Source organism: Dreissena polymorpha, chromosome 8 (assembly GCF_020536995.1).
Source record: "Dreissena polymorpha isolate Duluth1 chromosome 8, UMN_Dpol_1.0, whole genome shotgun sequence".
NCBI classification, from domain to species: domain Eukaryota; kingdom Metazoa; phylum Mollusca; class Bivalvia; order Myida; family Dreissenidae; genus Dreissena; species Dreissena polymorpha.
Window position 1 is genome coordinate 11,482,603 of NC_068362.1, and position 23,307 is coordinate 11,505,909.

Below are 23,307 nucleotides of genomic sequence, written 5' to 3' on the forward strand. Positions count from 1 at the left end.
CCAGTACTTTTAGAACAATTCAATTTGCTTAACTCTTTGTAAACAAAATCTTCAGAAACTGTATGAAGTTTAAAAGAATTGTGAGCAGGATTTCTGTCTTTGTAAAACGATTTAAAAATGTTAGATGCTGTATTAAATAGATTTGGAGCAGTAGGAAGCTTATCAACTAGTACTGAAGCAACAGTTGTGAAAAAATAGTTAAAATGATTGGCTATTATTTTAGCTTCAAAACATAGGTTGCCCTCTACATTTAAAACAACATTGGGTGAGGATTTACTATTATTGCTATGACCTAACGATTTTAAGTGAGACCACAGACTTTTAGGATTGTGTTTGTTTTCTTCTAATTGATCACAAATATATTCTGCCTTTGCTTTCTTCACAGACCTTTGGACTTTATTTCTATATGAACAAAACTTTTGAAAAAAATCCTTATTATTAGTTTTTTTAAATTTGTACATAAAATAGTCCCTAATTTTAATTAGTTCTAAAATATCGGAATCCATCCATGGCTCTGTTCTCTGCTTTAAACGAACTTCTTTGGTTGGAGCTACACTATTCAAAACTGTCAAAAATTTGTCTTTGAAAAATAACCAAGATTCTTGTACGGTGTCAGCAGTAAACATAGAATTCCAATCACAAGTGTTCAGTTTGTTAATAAAATCTTCCACAGTATAGTTTTTCATACACCGAACAAGAACTGTGTTATGCTTACTTATTTTTTCTTTGCTAGTTTTTCTTGTACAATATACTGGGAAATGGTCACTAAGATTTATGGGTAAAGTACCATATTGTGAAACTTTATTACTTTGATTACACAAGATATGATCTAAAATTGATGAAGTTGTTTCAGTTATTCTAGTAGGATGAGCAATCATTTGTTGTAGGTTAAAAATGTCTAATAAAAGTGCATATTTTTTAAACAGTGAACACATTTTGTTTTTAAAACAAATATTTAAATCACCTAAAATAAACCATTCAAAATCAGATCGTAAATTCGATAAAATGTTTTCTAAATGTTCCGTAAAATCCTTTTGATTCGGAGGCCGGTAGCAAGAACAAATCAGAATAGGTTTAGTTTTTACAAGATGTATCTCAGCCCAAACCGCCTCAATAGTGTCACTGTGTAAATCAGTTCTTTCCGAAAATGCAATACTTTCATTTATAAATAAGCACACTCCTCCGCCATTACGATTTCTGTCTCTCCGGATGACATTAAAACCTGGTATACAAATTTCATTGCTTGTGATGGTATCGTCCAACCAAGTCTCGTTTGCAATCACATGTACTTTACATAAACTGGCAAATAGTCTAATTTCTGACATTTTTGATAAAAGAGATCTACAATTAAAATGGACAAAATGTAACCCTTTTTGTTTAAAAACATCAAAAGAATTAAAATCACTTGTTAATTTCGTTGAGTTAAAATCACTGGAAGAGTTTGATGACGATGAATGATGATTAAAACTATCACAGTCTTGTAGATCACAGGTTCCTGGATGTTCCTCCGTTGATTCCCTGAGTGATGTTTCTCCAGGAAGAAGATTAAAAGTACACTTGTTACAAGTAAAATTAAAAGATATGTTTTCACTGGATGCTTTGATAAAGACTGCGTCTGTGATGAAGCCTGTGCATCTTATATGTGTTTTGCTTTACACTGAGTGCAACTAACTGCTTTGCTCGAAGCAATTACACCGCCTGAGCAAACAGAACAAGGGAACTTTGGTTGTCTTTTTCTTTGAGAGGATGCTGTTCCTGTTGAGGGTCCGGGATTGGTCTCTATATCGCCACATTGTAACAGACACAATATAAATAGACTTTTGGGATTAGGTCTAAATTGTGTAGTCAAAGTTACGAAACGAACTTCTGGATCGTAGTGTTTACGATCAACGATGATTGTTTGACGTTTCGTGATTAGAATACCACTAATGGAAAGATGCTCAATAGTTTGTCGACGATCTATAATATAAGACGTTGGATCCAATTTCAAGTCAATATAATCGCTCTGTATTTGGCTACCGTTATTTAAAATGTGGATTAATACGATGAACTCTGTGATGACCGCGATCACTGAATTTAGAAATGCCATTCCGTCGGGTATCTATATTATGTGGATCAAATGCTATTTATATGCACTGTTTGGAAAATTTGCTGCTCCTTAACTAGAACTGGAATAGCTGCGAACTTGTTAAGCGATGATATCCCTTATACGCTTCCGTAGATTTAAAATTTGATAGTGGTCACCCGTGCATGTATTCCTCGTGTAGTTTAAATCAAAGTATATGCAGGCAACTGGACTGTATTACTGGTATATACATGAGTTAGTAAACAAGTTTATAGGTTTAAAACGTTTCTTTTTGATGAAAGTTAAAATTTCATACCGGTTTCATATTCCATATTAGTTTTTTCACAATATCCGATATTTTTGTGTCACAGAACCGATTGAAAAATGTATATAAAACCTAATTTTCACTACACGGGTAGTGCACGTCTATACGGTCCGATTCGCTCATATAAATCATATAAATATTATTATTATGAATTTATTATTATTTTTATTATTCCAACCCATCTAGCCCTAATTATGCCTTTAGAGGTATTGTGCAATTAAATTTGCAAAATGTTAAATAAATCATACAAATTGTATAATAAATGTCTTGTCATTTTTAGAGAAAATGTATTATCATTGTACTTAAACACATTTTATCAAGTTTGTTTAAGGTTCATGGGGGGGATAAAATTCATTAAAACTTCGCTTTTGTTTTTCTTCATTCAATGTGGTACAATATGGTCAAACTATATATCATTTTAAAGCTAAAGACGGATAGAATAACATAAACATATTTTTGACATTCAATATTTGTGTGCTTTATTCATATTTTGGTTTAAAACCAATACATTTTTACACTAATTTACAAAATCTCAATCTAAAGTTAGGAAGGATATGCACTACCTTAAGTTGAATAAATACAAAGCTATATACATATACAAGGTCAAGTTAGCAACATTTCACAGAAAATTATTGTCATAAGACAACAAATGAGTTTTTATTCAACTGCCTTTTTTTGATAAATTTCCTAAACAAAGTTCTAAAAATAACTAAAACGTAACTACTTTTTAAAAATCCAGGTATGGTGGATAATAAGAGTCACAATTCTATTTCAAAGGCTTAACAATTTTGTTATTTACCTCTCAACCAAATTGCAAATTTTAAACCATCTCAAATTGAAATAGATTGCAGACGACATATAAAATTGTAAAGGAATATAAAGAAATAAAGAAATTGGCAAACCGATTGATTTTATATTTCGATTCCTTCTACCCATTTTGAAAGCGTGGCCATCGCTGTGCTCCGTAGAAAAACGTGCAAAACAAATCGGTCGAAACCACGTGCAGTGGTGAGAAAACCGGGTATGTGTATACACATACCTGAGAAAACACATATCTTATTTTGACAGTTGGGTGGCAACTAGTAAAACAACTATTAACATTAATTAGCAAGAGATCGCACTAACTAACAGAAATGACCACGTAAAGATATCATCACTTACCCTATTTCAAATATTTTCCAGCTGAAAATTGTCCCCCACACGTCTTTTTTAGTTTATTTGTATTGTTTTTCTGGAGCCGAAGTGCATCTCACAGAATATCCATCCAACTTCCGTTGTTTTCACTTTCGTTATTAAAAACTCCGTTTAAAAGAATTATTTCTACTTTTATATTGTTAAAGCGATGTATTATTATGTATTATCATTAAAATAGTATACCGTGATGAATTGAACGGAGTTACGTATCGATCTTTCTGTCAGTCTGTAAGCGTACTATTTTATGCGCAATAATATAAGTAATGTGATTCGACAACGATTGTAAACATTGGTGAAATGCTTCTTACATAGTTATTCTTTTGAGTGCTTATGAGGTCTGATCGTGCAGTTTGCAAACATCAACGGAAAGAGTACAATCCAATGCATTTGTCATCGTCAACCGTTTGGAATGTCAATCAGGCGATGAGTGAGTTTTTAGCATGTTTCTTTCTATTTTATTAATTTAAAATGGCTGCCCCCATGGTGATGAAATGACATGTGTTCGAGTTTTGATATTTCTAGATATGTAAACTTTTTTTTACTATTTAAGCGTAACTTGCCCTCGTCAATGTCGATATTAATCACTAGTTATATAATTTTCCGCCGAAATACGTGGAATAAACATGATTCAGATTTTTGAAAATAATGTATATTTTATTGTTAAAATCGCGTTGTATTTTGATTGATTTTGTGGATGTTATGATACGTTGATATACAAAATTGGTAGCAGTTTGAAGGAAAAACATCCTTTAAAGCATATATGTATACATTTTCAATGTGGCACTCTTCCTTTAGTCAAATTTGAGTTCAATGCTAGGGGTCCCACATTTTTCAAATTGAAGCCTCTACATGAACCTTAAATTGTATGGATATCTAAAAGAAACATAGTTGCCATTGGGCGGGGCGTATTTTCTTCTCTGAAACCGCTGGGTAGATTCATACAATATTTTGAGACAAGAGTGACACTTTGTTTTTGTTTTTAACAAAAGCACATAGCCGCCAGGGGGTGCGGACTATTTTCCAATTTATGTACGCGGGTTGTCTGAAAAGAAATAAGAATATGTTTATTAAATGAGGTTAGCATGGCGTGATCTTTATATCTTTATGCTTCATTATATCTTGAACACTTACATGTAAATGTATTAGGCAGCAATTCATGCCTTTGTAATAACCTATGGATCACTTTGAACGACGCATTTTAGCGTTTCTCTTTTCCTTGCGAGGACTTTGTTTCATACAATACATAAGCGAATTCGGTTAATGTTTGATTTGCTTCATTCACTTTCAACTTTTCACAGTTGAATTAGGATTGCAAGTGACATTTATCAGAATTATTTTTTCAGTATGTTTACTTTAAATGATCAAACTAATTGTCAGCAAGGCAATACTTATCACAACAGTATTAATTCTCTATTGCTAAACAAACTCGATTACATGTAGTTTATTTATTGTATTGAAAATACCAAACTGTATAGATGGTAACATTTTACTTAACAATACTAAAGGATATGGTTTTTACTTCTAAATTCACAGGAAGAGGAAGAACTTCCGCCAGGCAAGAGGCAAAACTGGAGAAGGCTCAAACAGCAAAACGGAACATGTCAGGTGAAGCTTTTTTTCTTATTGGTGGAATTATTTTTTTATTTAGTTCAATCGACTATCATACGCTAACAAAGCAGATATATGAATCTATGTTAAGTTAATCTTTATAAGATATAGAAGTTAATCCATGGGTATATAAATCATGTGATTTAGTCTTAGATCCCCTTTCCTTTCCTTCTTGCAGTTCAACAACAGATGAGCCATGCAACATGGACCATGTTGGAGAAGAAATCATTTAAACTTCTGTTTTTCTATGTGAAGGCATCAGATTTTTTGTTGTGAATGTTTAGGGCTTAATCAGTTGAATAATTTATGTAAGACACATCGAAAAATCTTGTCTGATTTCATGTAACAATAGTAATTGTATAATTGTATGTATAATATATGTGCAGTCTACTCTCAATATTTCGGAGTTGTATTGGACAAGGTTTCACATAATTATCGAATTATTGGCATATCTGGTAATTCGGACACGTATTATTAGTTATCCCTAACATGATACAAGTAAAAAAATGTAAAATAATAGGTATTTTATTCAGATAAAACATCATAAATATCCATGGAACTCGAGATAACCGAGTTCGAGATATTAATAGTAGACTGATTGTATTATAATTTTATTGATTTCTTTGATTTACGGTGTCTGCCAATAACGTTTTTGGTATTATATGTGTATTTCTCATAACGTTTGTAAACATTAAATAGTTTTACATACATGTAATGTTTTGAAATTAATTGTAACAGTACATGTTGCTATTTCTCAAATAAAACATGTGTTTTGAATATACATGTAGATATGTTATTTTATAATGTTTCAGCGGACTGATATCATGTGTAAATGGAATATATGTTCAATGTAAAATTAATGTCCATTTTGATAGCAAACAGAATAAATCTATAGTCAGAAGCTTAAGCTAAGCCTCTGATTATAACCAAGTGTACAATCCGTGTCTCCTTAATGTCTCAATCCTGTGTTGTTGTTTTTTCTAATTTTAATGCATAAGTGAAATTTATTCTGCAAATAGCTCCGAGTTTGATCTGGAATATATCTGTTAGCAAAATACTTAACCAATCCCTATTACCAGGACACCTACTGTATATGACATTTGATTTTACCTAAAATATTGGGGGTTATTTTCCATGATATTGGTTCAATCTAGCTCAAACTTGCCCTGATATTTATGTCAGTAAAATTCGTTATAGGACAAAACAGATGATAACAGATAATTTTAAACTTTTCCTACCTTCGGCAAATAATGGTCTATGGGGGGAATTATTTTTTATGGATCTATCTACATGAAATTTTTTCCCCATAAGCAATTAAGAATATTCAAGCAAGTTTGAGCTATATACTTGCTTGTATATAATTATCATTGAACAAGAATCCCATTCTCAATGAAAAAAATAGACTGGCAAAATCACTGATTAGCAAACGAATATGATTAAGTACTAATTAAGAAGCAATTGTAAAATATATTATCATCTTGTAAGTTAAGCATTGCACAGTAACAAAATTTGCAAAGTATCTCTCTTCACATGCAACTGACCACAGCACATTTTGCAGTTAAGAATCCGGTGTGTAAAGCATTCAGCACAAAACTGTAGCAATACAGAACAATGCCTCATTTTCATATTATCTGATAACACTCTTTAGTTCTGAGTTTTAGAACTGATAAGCCACTGACCACCGTCAAGCTGTCAGAGATAATTGGTTTATGGGAGGACCTGACCACAAAATGGCTATTAACACATAGGTGAAAATTAACTACATCACGAGTGAAATTACTAGTCTACGCTTTCTGGGATGCATCTGAGGCTCAGGAAAAGTCCCTAAACTGCACAGCACATTTTGCAGTTAAGAATCCGGTGTGTAAAGCATTCAGCACAAAACTGTAGCAATACAGTAACAATGCCTCATTTTCATATTATCTGATAACACTCTTTAGTTCTGAGTTTTAGAACTGATAAGCCACTGACCACTGTCAAGCTGTCAGAGATAATTGGTTTATGGGAGGACCTGACCACAAAATGGCTATTAACACATAGGTGAAAATTAACTACATCACGAGTGAAATTACTACGCTTTCTGGGGTGCATCTGAGGCTCCGGCAAAGTCCCTAAACTGATATACGAACCCTGTGATGTACGTGTGAAAAAAATAACATGTGGTCAGATATGTCCCCAACGTCTGTAATAACCCGTGTGTATATATGTGTACTTTACGATATACCTGTGAAAACTGTGCAATGACTGTGATGTGTATATATATGTACCTTGTGATATACTTGTGAAAACCATGTAAATAGGAACTAGTGTGGTGAAGGTGTGATATTTATACATTGGACTTGTACTCCCAGCAACCACTGGGGTTCGCCATCTTATGCGGTGAAGACTACACAGATACATTAAGGTGGCAGGGGATATATCAGTGAAAGGGGGGTCCATGAAAATTACATATCTTTAGGGTAGGTGTTACCTATGGTCTTTAAAAATCAATTAGGTATTTATAAGATGTATTTCTTGTGTTAGGTTGTAGAAAGAATGTCTCAAAATTTTGGAAAAAAACATTACAACTAGCCACAGCTCCCTAGCAAGTCAATTTTGAATCTTCAAAAAGGAGGTTTTCACTTTTGTCGGAAGTCAATATTTCACGCTGCAGAAACAGAACAAAATTTTGAAGGTAAATTGTGAAAAATCTAAACGTATGGGAGACACTTTTCTAGGCAAATAAACAAAGCACAGGGATGAAATTAGTGAGTAATGTAGCCAAAACTAGGATTGCATTCTGTTTGAATGTTCTGTGCATGCCATGAAATGGGTCAAATTTCTCAATTTTTCATTAAAAATGAGGTGGGTGGGGGGAAAGATCAAGGGCCATAGTTTCACAAGTGAAGAAGCCAGCCTTGTCTTTGGTTGTATTTTCAATGTATATTGCCTATGCTATGACACTGACACAAAAAGGCTTTCTTGTGTCACTTTCTGTTTTGATGCAATGGATTTGACTGTTTGCGGCCTTTCGAAACTCGAAATTTGGTCAAAAATATATCCCCTGCCCCCTTAATAGCAAAACGCAAAATTTTAAAATTGTGTATATCATACGAAAATTGGTACATGTATTCCACAAATGTGTTGCGGTAACAAATCGAACATAATTTTGCATATATCTTTTAACCGCTATGGTTGAGATTATGGAAAACAAAGGGAGGTAATAATGTAAAAACCATTGCTAATTTTAGGAAAATTTCACGTGTGCTGGTTTCGCACTGGAAAACAATGTTTAAACTCATATTTGTGTAATAGCATCTACATTTGCACATTTTCTGAGCTTGAATACTTAAATAAGCAAGATAAGTCTGCAGTTTTGTAGAAAAAGTTGGTAAAAATAGGAAAAGTATGCAAAATAGTGGTTTGTAACATGCCGCAAACATAAATTCTTTTTTTCTTCTTATTTGAAGTCATTATGGCAACATATTTCTTCATGTGACACCTAACCGATGAAGAAAGACTAAGATTGAAGCATTTATTTGATAAAAAATACGAAATAATAAGTGAATGCCACATCTGGAAGGGGGCGTACACTCCAAGCGTCTATGGTGTTCTGCGGTGTAGTTTCCGCGGCAAAAGGCTAAGGCTTAAAGCTCACCATGCACTATATTATCTTGAAAATAAACATGCCATGTCATCAAAAATGCATGTGTCACATTTATGCCACAGTAAACTTTGTGTCAACATCAAGTACTTAAGTTATGGGCCTCAAAGCATTAACAAAAGGAAAATATGTGCTCATTCATAAAGGTTCCTTATGCACTTGAAAATGTTTCCAAGCTGTGTCTTGTTTACAATGATGTTCTCATAGTCAGATATATTTGCCCACTGTTTCCAATTGTAGCACTTTGATTTTCAGACTGTGGTACTGTTTGATGTGGTCGCAGTTTAATAGGGAGAACGAGTGGACCCCGAGAACGATTACACGCATTCAAGACATCGTAAGCCACAGAATCACCCAATCGCACGACACTTTCCAGGTCAGGGTCTGAATTCAACAGAATAGAATCTTGAACTTGTTTCTCTACACAGGGCACATGCCTGCAGAAACTTTATAGTTTGGAAATACTCCTTTTTTGAAAAGTACACCTTTGTTTTTCCTAGCGTGATTGTTTTTATAACTGTGCTGTGATTTCTTATGGAGTGATCTAATTTTGAATGGTATTTTAATGAATGAATATCAATATTTGGTGCATGTATTGTTACGCTCCGTTAGTGCGCTCCTTATCATTGGTGGTTAATGTTTAACTCAAAGTCCGATTCAACTTCAAACAACTTTTATTCAGTTTCCACGAATAACTCAACAAAATGTTATATTTCCAACAACAAAATGACCTGCAACCTTTATTAATGTTTTACAATACTTTCAATCTTGCGACGGTAAACTGCGCGTCAAAATAGATATTTTTGACAATGGACATTACACTCGTAAACGGGACTTCGTCGAATTTAAGGAACAATGACACTTGCCAACGATCATAACCAAAATAGATTGAATACTTTAAATAATGCTCAAGTTTAATGAAATATGTTAAATGTTTGCTATATTATCTGCTTACAAAGGTATTACTGTTATTATAAGTTACTTAAATTACTCACGAAAAGAAAAAGTTCTTTTTTAGAAAAAAATTGGCGTGGATGTTGCCTGCCTTAAGGTTTTGACTAGAATGAATCTTGTGACCAAAATTTGGTCACTTTATATAGCCGCGGCGTTCCGCTTGTGACCAGAAATTGGTCACTGTGACCAGAAGTTGGTCACTGTGACCAAATATTGGTCACAGTGTGACCATAAACGGGTCACAATAACTGCCGTGACCAATTATGGAACGCTCGCACGCTTAACACTTATAAATAATAAAATAGACTTTAAATGACAAAACAATTTAAAACAGACTATATGAACTAAATAATGACCTTACGTCTGCTAAAAATAGTGCAGCTTTCTTACCTAAAGCTTAAATATAGCGCCGGTGAGATTTATGTTTACACCGCTGTGTGTTGCTATGCAAAAATTACCCACAAGTCGACATTCCAAGATGGCGGACAGTGGAAAAATCACATGCCGAATTCTACTGAACATTACAAATAACAATACAAATAATGAAGATATTCGTATAACATGCATGGATAAGCAAAATATGTGTACTCAACTTTCACGGAGAGTTATTTTAAGCTATAAACATTCAGTGTTAAACATAGATAATTGAAGTAAAAGTGTGTTTACGAGCAGACCGTTTTCAAGTCAACTTTACAAGAAAGAACAGTGGCAGGATTCTTGGTAAAAAATGGTAAATTACAAACATGGTTTGATTTATATGTTAGTGGGTCTGTGTATTATCAGATTCATGTGCATATTCTACTTATTATGTTTGTAAAAACACCAGACCAACCGAATGTCAATGTACACACAAGTATTTAAAAGGTAAACATTTTTGTACTTAAAAACCAGCTCACTACATTACCCCCCACAAATTTTGGCTAAACTCCCGTAGCCAACATGTCACTTTAATTAAATTCCACTAAAATGTCAGTTTCCTGAATATCCATGTATAACTGTCAATAACGAGCTTCCGTAGAATTAATGTTATAAGATAACCGTTCAAATTTAAAGAAGGCATCCTAATTAATTTAATACTAGAAAATTCAACAACGCGCACTGTTTTAATAATTTTCTTGCATTAATAGCACTGCCATTCTGTTAAATACACACAATATTTTAGTGAACAAAAATATTAGTCAACTGATAGTGGGATGTTCACTTGAAGTCAAGTATTTGTCATCAATGCGCTCCCATAGACTGTTTTAATTGTTTAATATGTTCTGTACACCATGACATTTAAATCTGTTCAGTGCGACTGTGTAGTTGCAACTCCCTGTAAGGTTCCCTAGAACATCTAAAACGAAAGGTCCTTTTCACTGGATCGCCTACTGGTTGCCCTAGAGGTTCCACGTTCTCTGACGCTGATCTCTCATACAGCAGTAATGGATGGTCTGGTGGTTCCGTCATAACAACATCATCTATAGCCTCATTCGCCCTCCTCGCCGCAACTTCCAATGTATCACGTACCGATGACTTTACCGCGTCGTTATGATTGCCGCTTGTCTCGCCCGTAACACTTTGTTTGCATTCGTAATCTCGCCCAATATGCGAACAGGCTTTCGTTCCCCTCAAGGGTCGACCGCTACAACACAACCCAGATGTGTGTCTCATCTTTGTAGCTTCCGTCATCTTCACTCGTCGCTGTGTATCCCTCGACTCGATCGCAGTGCATCCAGCACTCTGCTCACTACTGTCCTTGTTCAAAATGCAAGCTTCATCAGAAACTGTGTTTTGTCCACATGGTTTAGCTGCCTTTTCTATTACATTTACTCTTTTGGCTGATCCACACTTCATGCCTGGTATCTCAATGCCATTCAACACCATAACGTTCCGGCTAAACAAAATGTCCACTGACTCATCACCTAGTACATCATAACCAATCAACGCGTCATCCTTAATATCTGCCACAACCGCCTCACGCTCCAACGTGATTGGTCCTATCCTGAGTTTAAACCAGCCCGTACCTAACTCCGTTATAGGTAACCCATTGGCTCCCATTAAACTCACAGACCTATTTAAGGCTGGTTTCTCCTGCATGCTCATCTTGTTATAAATATTCTGGGATACCACGGATATTGTCGCCCCTGTGTCCACAGTAAACGCAACTGGTATGTCCCCGACATACCCCTCGACATAAAGCCCCTGGCTACGCCGATTTACATAGGACACCCCTTTGGCGAAATGTACTTCTCGGTATTCATCAGTGATTCGCGCTTTAGGTGGATTTTGATATTCTGCTGATAATGATTCAGTGTTCGTATGGCCTTCAGATTTATTTTCTAATTGGACCACTCTTTGGCCGCAAGAGTCGGTCCTTGCACATTTAAATGGTGATCTGATGCGACAATGAGGTTTTCTGAGCAGCCATCTGGTGTACCTGGACATTCCCTTGCATAATGCCCCTGCTTATGGCGTCGGAAACATTCTACGTTTCGTCTTCCGTTACCCGACCATCTACTGGACCTTTTCTGTCGCTCTAACTTTTCAATTCTGCTCAGCAGCTCCTTGATATCATTGTTATTTGTTTCATCGGTTTCAGCTTCCATCTGCTTTCTCGCCCCCTCACTCGATCCTTTAGGTGTCCATGTCACATTAGTCCTTTTCGCTGCTGCACCCACTCCTTCAGCATCTCGAGACGACCGGAAGTCGCGATCACCTGAATAACTTGGAGTTACCCTCCGAGCATTGTGCTTGTCCCTCCGTTCACCCCTACCGGACTTCCGTATCTGGATGTAATTTACGGCGTAATAGACCGCCTCGTCAATGTTCCTTGGGTCCTTATTGAACTCAATTTCAAATTTAAGCTCATCATCACTAAGGCCGTCGAGAAACCTTCTAACTAAGTCTTCGTCCCTGGTGCGCCGGTCTCTGTAACTGTGCGCCTTGTCATAGAGACGCTTGAGCTCAGCCACATACTCCTCTAAACTTTCACCATGTCGCTGGGACCTTCTGCTGAACTTAGCAGCGAACGCACCTGGTGTCTCAATCACCCTGAAACGGCTATTTATTTCAGCAATTAGCTCGTGGTAATTGTTGATGATACGCGGCGACAGCTGCGTGAACACAAACTGGGCTGCAGCACCTTCTAATCTAGGAAGCAGTTGGTTCAGCCTCTCGTCTTCGCTCCAGTGGAACCTGCTCGCAACAATTTCGAATTGTGCAATCCAGGTAGCCCACTCTTCCTTTCCGGAGTATGCCGGCAGTTTTACTGGAAGCGGTTTAGCGACAAGTGGAGTAGCGAACCTAACCCCGTATGGTTCCATGTTGTTCGCATACCTCACTTCCGGACCGTAACGCGCACTGTCCCTTGTTTGACCGGCTTGTCTGCGATCGTAGTTAAGTATAACCTCGTCCAGTTCACGCCGTTCACCGTCGTATCGATGGACATATGAACCCCTTTCTTCTGCACCGGTACCATCCTGGTACCTAGGCACACTGCAACGCCCGTGGGAGGTTATATTTTCGTACACCTGCCGACTCCCGTCTCTGTATTCTCTCCCTTGCAGAGGCCCTGCTACTCCGTTCCGCGTATAAGTAGCCGACCCCGACTCAACAGCACTTGCCCCAGTGCTCTTGTCCTTGTTATTGTTTGTGTCCATGCACATAGCGGTACTACTTGTTTGGCGATCTTGTTTCAAATTGTTCAACTCCCGAACAACATCTTTGAGCACAGTTGCGATACTCGCCAACTGCGTTTGGATCACCGAACCCTCGGTCGATTGGCCAACGTCGGCGGTACTGTCCACGTCGTCGTCCCGCTCCCTTTCGTGGCTTGCCTGTACGTCGCTGTCTTCCTCCTCATTTTCAGTCCGTCGTTGAAAACTTATTTCGCTATCGACTAGATTTGGGGAAAGCATGTTTAGTAATGTTTATTACTTTTCTCGCTTAATATAATTTTCAGTTAATGTGTGTTTGGAAATACATTCTATTTTATTTATTTAATGTGTATGTCAACTCTAGTGTAGTTTATTATTTATTTATTTTCTATTAGATGTGCTAAATATCTCGTTTATAAATAATTCGATTTGGTAGCGTAAATATCAAGCGTTAATTTGTTGCGGTTTTATTTTACATTAACACCAACTGTTTATTCTGCGTTTCGTTCATTTCACTGGATCAGCATATAATAATTATAACAACTGATCCCACCGCTACGTCACCATAAATTATGTTACGCTCCGTTAGTGCGCTCCTTATCATTGGTGGTTAATGTTTAACTCAAAGTCCGATTCAACTTCAAACAACTTTTATTCAGTTTCCACGAATAACTCAACAAAATGTTATATTTCCAACAACAAAATGACCTGCAACCTTTATTAATGTTTTACAATACTTTCAATCTTGCGACGGTAAACTGCGCGTCAAAATAGATATTTTTGACAATGGACATTACACTCGTAAACGGGACTTCGTCGAATTTAAGGAACAATGACACTTGCCAACGATCATAACCAAAATAGATTGAATACTTTAAATAATGCTCAAGTTTAATGAAATATGTTAAATGTTTGCTATATTATCTGCTTACAAAGGTATTACTGTTATTATAAGTTACTTAAATTACTCACGAAAAGAAAAAGTACTTTTTAAGAAAAAAATTGGCGTGGATGTTGCCTGCCTTAAGGTTTTGACTAGAATGAATCTTGTGACCAAAATTTGGTCACTTTATATAGGCTATATAATATAGCCGCGGCGTTCCGCTTGTGACCAGAAATTGGTCACTGTGACCAGAAGTTGGTCACTGTGACCAAATATTGGTCACAGTGTGACCATAAACGGGTCACAATAACTGCCGTGACCAATTATGGAACGCTCGCACGCTTAACACTTATAAATAATAAAATAGACTTTAAATGACAAAACAATTTAAAACAGACTATATGAACTAAATAATGACCTTACGTCTGCTAAAAATAGTGCAGCTTTCTTACCTAAAGCTTAAATATAGCGCCGGTGAGATTTATGTTTACACCGCTGTGTGTTGCTATGCAAAAATTACCCACAAGTCGACATTCCAAGATGGCGGACAGTGGAAAAATCACATGCCGAATTCTACTGAACATTACAAATAACAATACATATAATGAAGATATTCGTATAACATGCATGGATTAGCAAAATATGTGTACTCAACTTTCACGGAGAGTTATTTTAAGCTATAAACATTCAGTGTTAAACATAGATAATTGAAGTAAAAGTGTGTTTACGAGCAGACCGTTTTCAAGTCAACTTTACAAGAAAGAACAGTGGCAGGATTCTTGGTAAAAAATGGTAAATTACAAACATGGTTTGATTTATATGTTAGTGGGTCTGTGTATTATCAGATTCATGTGCATATTCTACTTATTATGTTTGTAAAAACACCAGACCAACCGAATGTCAATGTACTGTTGTGCCGGTGCCCAGCCTATAAAACGCGCACATACCTCGTGACTGGGAACCAGCGACAAATCGGTATAGTGCATGCTGGGCAGCACGAGTTTGTACGGTCTCTTGTGCACGGGACGTTGAGGTGAGTAGATGTGTTTATGTGCCTATGTCCCTATGTGAGTATTGTGTGTGAAATAGTGAGCCTGCGTATAGTTTATATTGTATTATATGGTATTGTATTGTATATGTGTGTCGGTAACTGTGAGCCTGTAATTGTGAACCTGTGCGTGTAACCCTGAGTACGTAAGTAGTTCCAGGGGGTTTAGCCTGTTTATGTAAGCCAGTGTCTAGCTGTGAGCCTGTGTGTATTGTATTATATTGTATTTTATGTGCGTTCAACACGTATTTACCTGGAAGGCCATTCCCAGAAGATATAAGTGAGTCTGTGACTGTGTATGTAAGCCGGTGGCTGTGTGTTTAAGTACGTGTTTGCCTGGAAGTGTATTCCCAGAAGTACATGTATAGTGCCATTTCGTGACGTGGACGAGCCGACAAGTGTACCCGACGAGCCGACGAGTGCACCCGACGAGCCGACGAGTGTACCCGACGAGCCGACGCGTGAAGCCGACAAGTTCCCTCGAAGACGACGAGGACGATTGGTGCCGTCCAGACGTGGATTCCAGTCGATGCCCATGTGAGTAGTCTAGTATATTATCTTTGCTAGCGGTTGTGATAATTGCATTAAAACCCACGAATAGCTAACCGGGTGAAAACACTACAATGGTAGTACGGATGGGGTTTGTGTAATTGTGTTTTAACGGTTAGGCTAGTTCTATATTTAACTTTGTTGCAAATAAATCGGCATCGTGAAATTAAGTTTGGACCGTCAAATCGAATTTAAAGTTCTGCGTTCGTTTTAAAACGTTATTTCTATAATTTAACTGTTGCACGCATCTTTCGTCTATTTTTAGTCGTGTGTAAAAACAGACGGCATCATAGTTTTTTTTCATTGTTCACATTCGCCGGCCGTGTTATCAGTTGATGAAATATTTGTTAAAAAACGTGATTGTCCAATGCTGTTTGTAACAGGTTCATTGCTTGTGTAATCAACGGACGGCCACGTGTTTTTTATTGGCAATTTTCCCGTTATTAGTTGGCGCGAATTCTGTGCGCAGCAGTTCATAATAAACGTGTTTGGTTGACTGCTTTGTATCAGTAAAGTCCGAGGAAATAGAAGTTTACGGGCACGAGTTTTGTCTATATATAATTCTTTTTAGAGCAGTGTTATTGCGAATGTAAACTGGGTCCCGGGAAATTGGTGCTTAACGTAAAGTTAAAGCGACGTGTTTTTTTATTTGCAGTTTTTGATTAACTATGTATAGGAACAACAGCGGTAGCGATTTTATTTATCGTTTATTAGTGAGCAATTTTATGTTAATTGTCGTCCAGTTCTACGCTGATTGGAATTTTATTTTTCCGAAGTATTTTTTTTTATTTTAAATAAATAAATTGGCAATGATGAGTTGCGTGGGCAGCAAGAGTCGCTCACCGGGGCCACAATTAATACGAGTAAATTTTGACCCTCCCAATGTATTGACATCTATTCCGGGGGTGGGGCCAAAATTGGCTAAGGTCATTGTGCAGTTTAGGGAGATTACGGGGAACCTGTCCCCAGACTCGTTGGGAGTGATTATTCGGCGGCCTCTGGATCGAGAGGATATGCGGTTGTTGGACTTCCGTCCTAACCCAATGTTGTTGGCTGAGGCCTTTGGGGAAGAGGATGAAACCCATGATGAGGGGATGGGGCGGTTGTTATTAGGTGGATCAGTTGACTCACACGAAAGGTGGGGGGTAGGTATGCCTGTCCAAAAGGAGGGGCCCTATGCTCAGGATCGGGTAAAGGCCGAGCTTGCTTCCCAGATATCCGACTTGGAGGCGGATATCACGGCTTGCTGGGAAGAGCTTCAGGTTAGAATGAGGGAACCATTGCCCCTTTTTACAAAACCCCAGGTACCGATAAACCAGCCTATCATATACAATCAGCCTGCTACGTTGGCGTCTATTAACCAACATAGCATGTACAATCAGCCTGCTAACCTGGCGCCCGTTAACCAACTTAGCATACCAAATCAGTCTGCTATGTTGGTACCCATCAACCAACTGGTAATACCTAATCAGCCGGCTACGCAGACGCTCATCAACCCGCCTGTAATACCGAGCCTTCCTGTTGCACTCCTGCATGCAACTACACAAAATCCTGCTACTCCGAGTAATCAGGATGTGATTACCCCGATACCTAAAAACTTGCAGTTTGACGGTCGTAGCAATTGGCCAGTATTCCGGGGCAAGTTTGAGCGCTATGCCAAATTGCACAAATGGTCAGATGATGAGCGCGCCGATGGGTTGGTTTGGTGTTTGGTGGGAAAAGCGTCAGCTTTCTATGCAGTAATAACTGAAGGCAGGGAAACTGTCCCTTATAAGGAGTTACTGCATCGTCTGGAAGAGCGTTTCGACGCCAAAGAGCTCCCTGCTACTGCGCAAGGGCGTTTCCAGGCGATTTCTCAGGGGGTAGGAGAATCATTGGATGAGTGGTCAGATCGCGTACTCACGCTAGCCACTAAGGCATTCCGAGATCTGCCCCAAACATACGCCACCGAGCAGGCAGTGGCAAAGTTTTGCTATGGGCTACATGACAAAGAAGCACGCCTGCAGGTGAGCATGCAGCAACCAAAGTCGATAGGAGAGGCAATTGAAAAAATTAGAATGTTCCATCACATTCAATTTGCATGTGCCCCTACCCAGGAGACTGAGCAAGAAGAGTCAAGGTGGGTTCACGAGGTGAAGAAAGCACCCACTGCGGATGAGGTCAGTGTGTCGGCGGTCGATAAATTGACCCAGGTGGTCGAGAAGTTGCTGGATGCTGTGGGGAGATTGTCAAACTCTTTTGGAAGTTCGGCCGTTGATCCCGTTGTCCGACAACCGGGTAAGCCGTTTCGAAATAAAAAAGGCTATGCCGAATACCCTGTGGAGTGCCCCTACCCAGGGAAGGTCCGGAACCGGTGGTACGACGACCAACGCCAGGTTATGTATCCTGCGGGTGCGGGTGGCGGAGGTTTACGTGGGCATCGGAACCAAAATTCAAAAGTCCGCCCTGAGGGATCCAAGCGAGGAAGATATGGGTCTAATTGGGCCGAATATCCTGGTATGGCGCGGCGGGGCATATCTTGCTTTAAGTGTGGTGGATTGGGACATTTCCAGCGGAATTGTCTTGAAAATACCATGTCCTTGGCCAACCATGAGGAGAAAGCGCCCGTAGTGGTAGCGGATGAGCAGTCGGGTCAACCGGAAGTGGTTCATGAAAACCAGCCAGGTTCGGTGTCCCAGTTCTGCATGAAGGTGCAGGTGGGAGATATCGTGGTTGACGCAGTGGTTGATTCGGCAGCAGAGGTCAGTATTATCTCTGATCGGATGTATGAGGCCATGAAGCAGCCACCTCCCAAGCTGGGTGATGTCAAGTTGTTGATGACAGGAAGGGACTACTCCATGCCGAGTTTTGTCGTAGGCCCAGTTGAGTTAAAGATTGGCAACTGCTGGTATCGGGAGCATTTGCATGTAGCTCCGACAGATGTCGATATGCTTCTTGGGTTCGACATTTTGGTAAATCCAGGCAGAGCCATCATTAATATGGCAGAGGCCACCATTATTTTTGATGGACAGGTTTTGAACCTTGAGAGGGGAGTCCCACAGCATGCCAAGGACGTGCACGATGCAGTTCCCTTGGTGCAGCCAACTGTGCCAGATGTCGTCCGTGATCCAGGGATGGTCATTGGCAATATCACTGAAGGAGACCATGGGGATCCTGTGTGCGTGGATGCATTTCGCGTACAACGGGTGTACGGGGAGTCTGCGGAAGCAGCCAGCCGAGAGGCGGCAGAAGTTGCCCAGGGAGGGGAAATTGGCCAGGCAGCGCGAGAGATGGCCAGGTCGGCCACTGAAGATGGGGCCAAACCGACCGCCAGACATGTGGATCCGGCTGATGTCGCTGCGGCGGACCGCCGGAAGTGTGCGACCGGATACGGAGTCGCCGCGGGTGACCACCGAGGGGGTGGCGCATCCGGATACCGAGTTGCCCCGGACAAAAGAAGGGAGGATGAATTTCGAAGGCCTGTTAGGCGTGGCTTAAGAGGGTGGCGACCCTCTAGTTCTCGCCGCTGGGAGCGGTCCCAGCGTTGGAAATTAGGTTGGCGACCACCAGAGCGTCTAACTTCCAAAATCTGTTCCGCCTAACATTGTAAATGGCGAGGTTAATTGTTAGTAAAACTAGGAAAACAATTAAAAATACAATATTCCCCCAATTTAAACAATTACAGTAACGTTGCAGTCACATAATACCAAACAGCGGTATGGTCACCTATTTTTGTGATCCTCTTTACTACTCTGATGTTTAGTTACTGGAAACTCTATCCTATTCGCGGTGTTGTTAATGTATTACGTTGTACGCAGAATAACAAAAGTATAGTTCTCTTAAACATTTTGATTATAATAAATTTGCTTGTGTTAAGACATATTCAATGTTTTTTGGAAATATTGCATTTTTACAATTTAAAGTCAACACTATGATTGGTGGTAGTAGTATTTGTTATAAAAGTAGATTTGAAATAGGATTGTTGTATCAAAATGTTTTTTATAGTAAGGGTATACTCTAGTAGTAACACTAAAAGCAGCAGCAGCAGAAGTAGCAGTAGCAGTAGTAGTAGTAGTAGTAGTAGTAATAGTAGTAGTAGTAGTAGTAGTAGTATTAGCAGTAGCAGTAGCAGTAGTAGTAGTAGTAGTAGTAGTAGTAGTAGTAGTAGTTGTAGTAGAAGTAGTAGTAGTAGTAGTAAAAGTTGTTGCTGTAGTAGTAGTTACTTTAGTTGTAGTTATAGTAAAAGCATAGTTCATATGAAACTAAGTTCTAGAGTAATGTTGAAAATTTTAATGGATGAATGAAGACAAAGTTCATTAAATAAATTCATTTATAAATGATTGATGATTGTTTCCTGGGAGATATATTTTATATCATAATAGTATGCCCAAATACTTAATAAGAACTCCACATATACTACCACCATACAATAAATGAATATTACCTAAAGTACGCGGAGTATAAAAGTAATAGTTCTCTTAAACATTTTGATTAATTTGATTAGATTGTTTTGAATATATATATATGTCCTATTGTCTCAGTTTAGGCCCAGTCTTTTATTGCAATATTGTTGGAACTATAAACTTGAAATTAATCTGAGCAGTGCTCTGCGAAATGAGGGTTTAATGAATAGGCATAAAGTGTCGTCCCAAATTATCTTGTGCCGTCCGCGCTTTACTTCCTGTAATGTTTGTATTACCGTGCTAAGTAGTGCTTTGCACAATCACGGATGTGTTTGATTATTTCCCGTGAAGTCTGGTTTCCCTTATGGTCGGATGTGACATTGTCGGACGACCACTGTCACACTCCATACTGTTTGTGGCCGGAAGTGGTATTTCCCGGAATTGTTCTTTTAAACAATATTTGCAGGTCTTTTGAATTTTTTACGTGACCATGCTTGACGGCAACTGTCATGATGCATCAATTTCATTTTTTGTTAATGGCCGGAGGTGTTTCCAGGTGCATGTACACTTTATTTTGTTTTTATTTTTGTTAAGTACATTATTTCTCAGTGGGATCTCCACATTCTAATACATAAGGGAATGTACTTGTTGGACAAAAGCCAACAATAATGTTTTTTCTTGATTAAGTAATTGTCAGACGATAGCCGACAAGAATGTTCTTTTTTATTTTACTAATTTGATGGAATTTTAAATATGCAAGAAACATATTGGTCACTAACCGCTAGAATGCAGCGGTCTGTATGTACCCCGCTTGGCAAAGGCACTCCTGTGCCTGCGGGAAGGGGGAAATCATAGTCCCCTTTGAGTCTCTGTCTTTTCTGCCTTGGGTGCGACTGTACGATTACCATGATGGCGGCGTCCCAAGAGGAGAAAAGTGGGAGGAGTGTAGTGGGTACAATAGTTTTTGTTTTATTTTAGTTGTATTTCCCTCCAGATAATGTCAATAAAATGAATTTGTAACATTAAAAGCAATTAAAGGTATTATACTTGGACAAAAATAAGATTATTTTTATTCTTATACTTTTAACCTTTTGCGACTTAGATATGTATTTAACGCATTTGTAGTCCCTTTGTTAAAATTCTTGTGATTGTATAATATAACCAAGATGATTTTTATTGTAGATTATGCATTTCCATGTGGGGGTGAGGGCCTTCTCATGTGTGCTGCAAAGCGGATGTATTTGTCGCATTTATGTTATTTGTTAAAATTTGTGAAAATAGGTTGTAAGGTGGGTGCTCCTGTCCATTCATTGTGTAGACAAGAAAAGGACAGGAGTTACAGGACCTTGTTTTGAAATGTAGGCGAATTTTTTGGCAGATTTGTTTTTACACAATTTTAGGCTTATATGCATCATTAAATTAAAAGCAGTCACAGTGACTATTGATTTCATTTAATTATGGCTTTATGGTTAAAGCGTATAGTTTCATAGTTGTGCAAATTAGCAATTCACTGAAACCTTTTTTCGTTTATCATGTCTTTGCATTTTGTAAGCAAGCCTATTTGCACTAAGGCATAACCAATTGTGGGTTACTGTGGGTTATTATTCTAAGATTATTAAAAGGAAGTATCTGACATTTAATGGAGATGAATTAATTTTAGTTGTGGTATATTGCAGACGTTGCGCAGAAAGAGAGGTCGGACGAAAGCTGGCCGGCATGCAGACCTATAACATTGAGGTGTTCGGTCAAGGTGCTTACGCGAGGGGCACTATTACTTCATCGGTATATAGCGCCGGTACGATTCCTTCGCTGTGTGGCGTCGTCCCAAAAGGAGAAAAGTGGGAGGAGTGTTGTGCCGGTGCCCAGCCTATAAAACGCGCACATACCTCGTGACTGGGAACCAGCGACAAATCGGTATAGTGCATGCTGGGCAGCACGAGTTTGTACGGTCTCTTGTGCACGGGACGTTGAGGTGAGTAGATGTGTTTATGTGCCTATGTCCCTATGTGAGTATTGTGTGTGAAATAGTGAGCCTGCGTATAGTTTATATTGTATTATATGGTATTGTATTGTATATGTGTGTCGGTAACTGTGAGCCTGTAATTGTGAACCTGTGCGTGTAACCCTGAGTACGTAAGTAGTTCCAGGGGGTTTAGCCTGTGTATGTAAGCCAGTGTCTAGCTGTGAGCCTGTGTGTATTGTATTATATTGTATTTTATGTGCGTTCAACACGTATTTACCTGGAAGGCCATTCCCAGAAGATATAAGTGAGTCTGTGACTGTGTATGTAAGCCGGTGGCTGTGTGTTTAAGTACGTGTTTGCCTGGAAGTGTATTCCCAGAAGTACATGTATAGTGCCATTTCGTGACGTGGACGAGCCGACAAGTGTACCCGACGAGCCGACGAGTGCACCCGACGAGCCGACGAGTGTACCCGACGAGCCGACGCGTGAAGCCGACAAGTTCCCTCGAAGACGACGAGGACGATTGGTGCCGTCCAGACGTGGATTCCAGTCGATGCCCATGTGAGTAGTCTAGTATATTATCTTTGCTAGCGGTTGTGATAATTGCATTAAAACCCACGAATAGCTAACCGGGTGAAAACACTACAGTACACACAAGTATTTAAAAAGTAAACATTTTTGTACTTAAAAACCGGGATCCAGACATAAGCCCCCCAGGACAAAACCCCCCCAATGAAAAAATGAACATTTGGACAATTGCCCCCCAGAAGAAATGACAGGTAGGATATAAGCCCCCCAGTGCTTATTTTGCATCTGGACATTTGCCCCCCAGTGCTTATTTTAGAAGTGGACATTTGCCCCCCAGTGCCTAATTTTAAACGACATTACTTGATTGAGCAGATAATCATGTCCAATTATCACCACCTTTTAATCCTTTTGATTGATTAAATACAGAAGCCTTTAATTTTCATTAACTAGTATATGATCAACGCCACATGTAACACCACTAACAAGCTGATAATCCTTTTGATTGATTAATTAAAAAACAATTCAAA

At 38.6% G+C, this 23,307-nt stretch overlaps 1 long non-coding RNA gene across 1 annotated transcript; it reads left to right on the forward strand.

Moving 5' to 3' along the window:
* The first annotated feature begins 15,216 nt into the window (after window positions 1-15,216).
* LOC127842076 (uncharacterized) lies at window positions 15,217-22,813 on the forward strand. Its single transcript, XR_008031481.1, has 2 exons — window positions 15,217-15,895; window positions 21,966-22,813. It is a non-coding gene; the product is annotated as an uncharacterized LOC127842076 (long non-coding RNA).
* The last annotated feature ends 494 nt before the right edge of the window (window positions 22,814-23,307 follow it).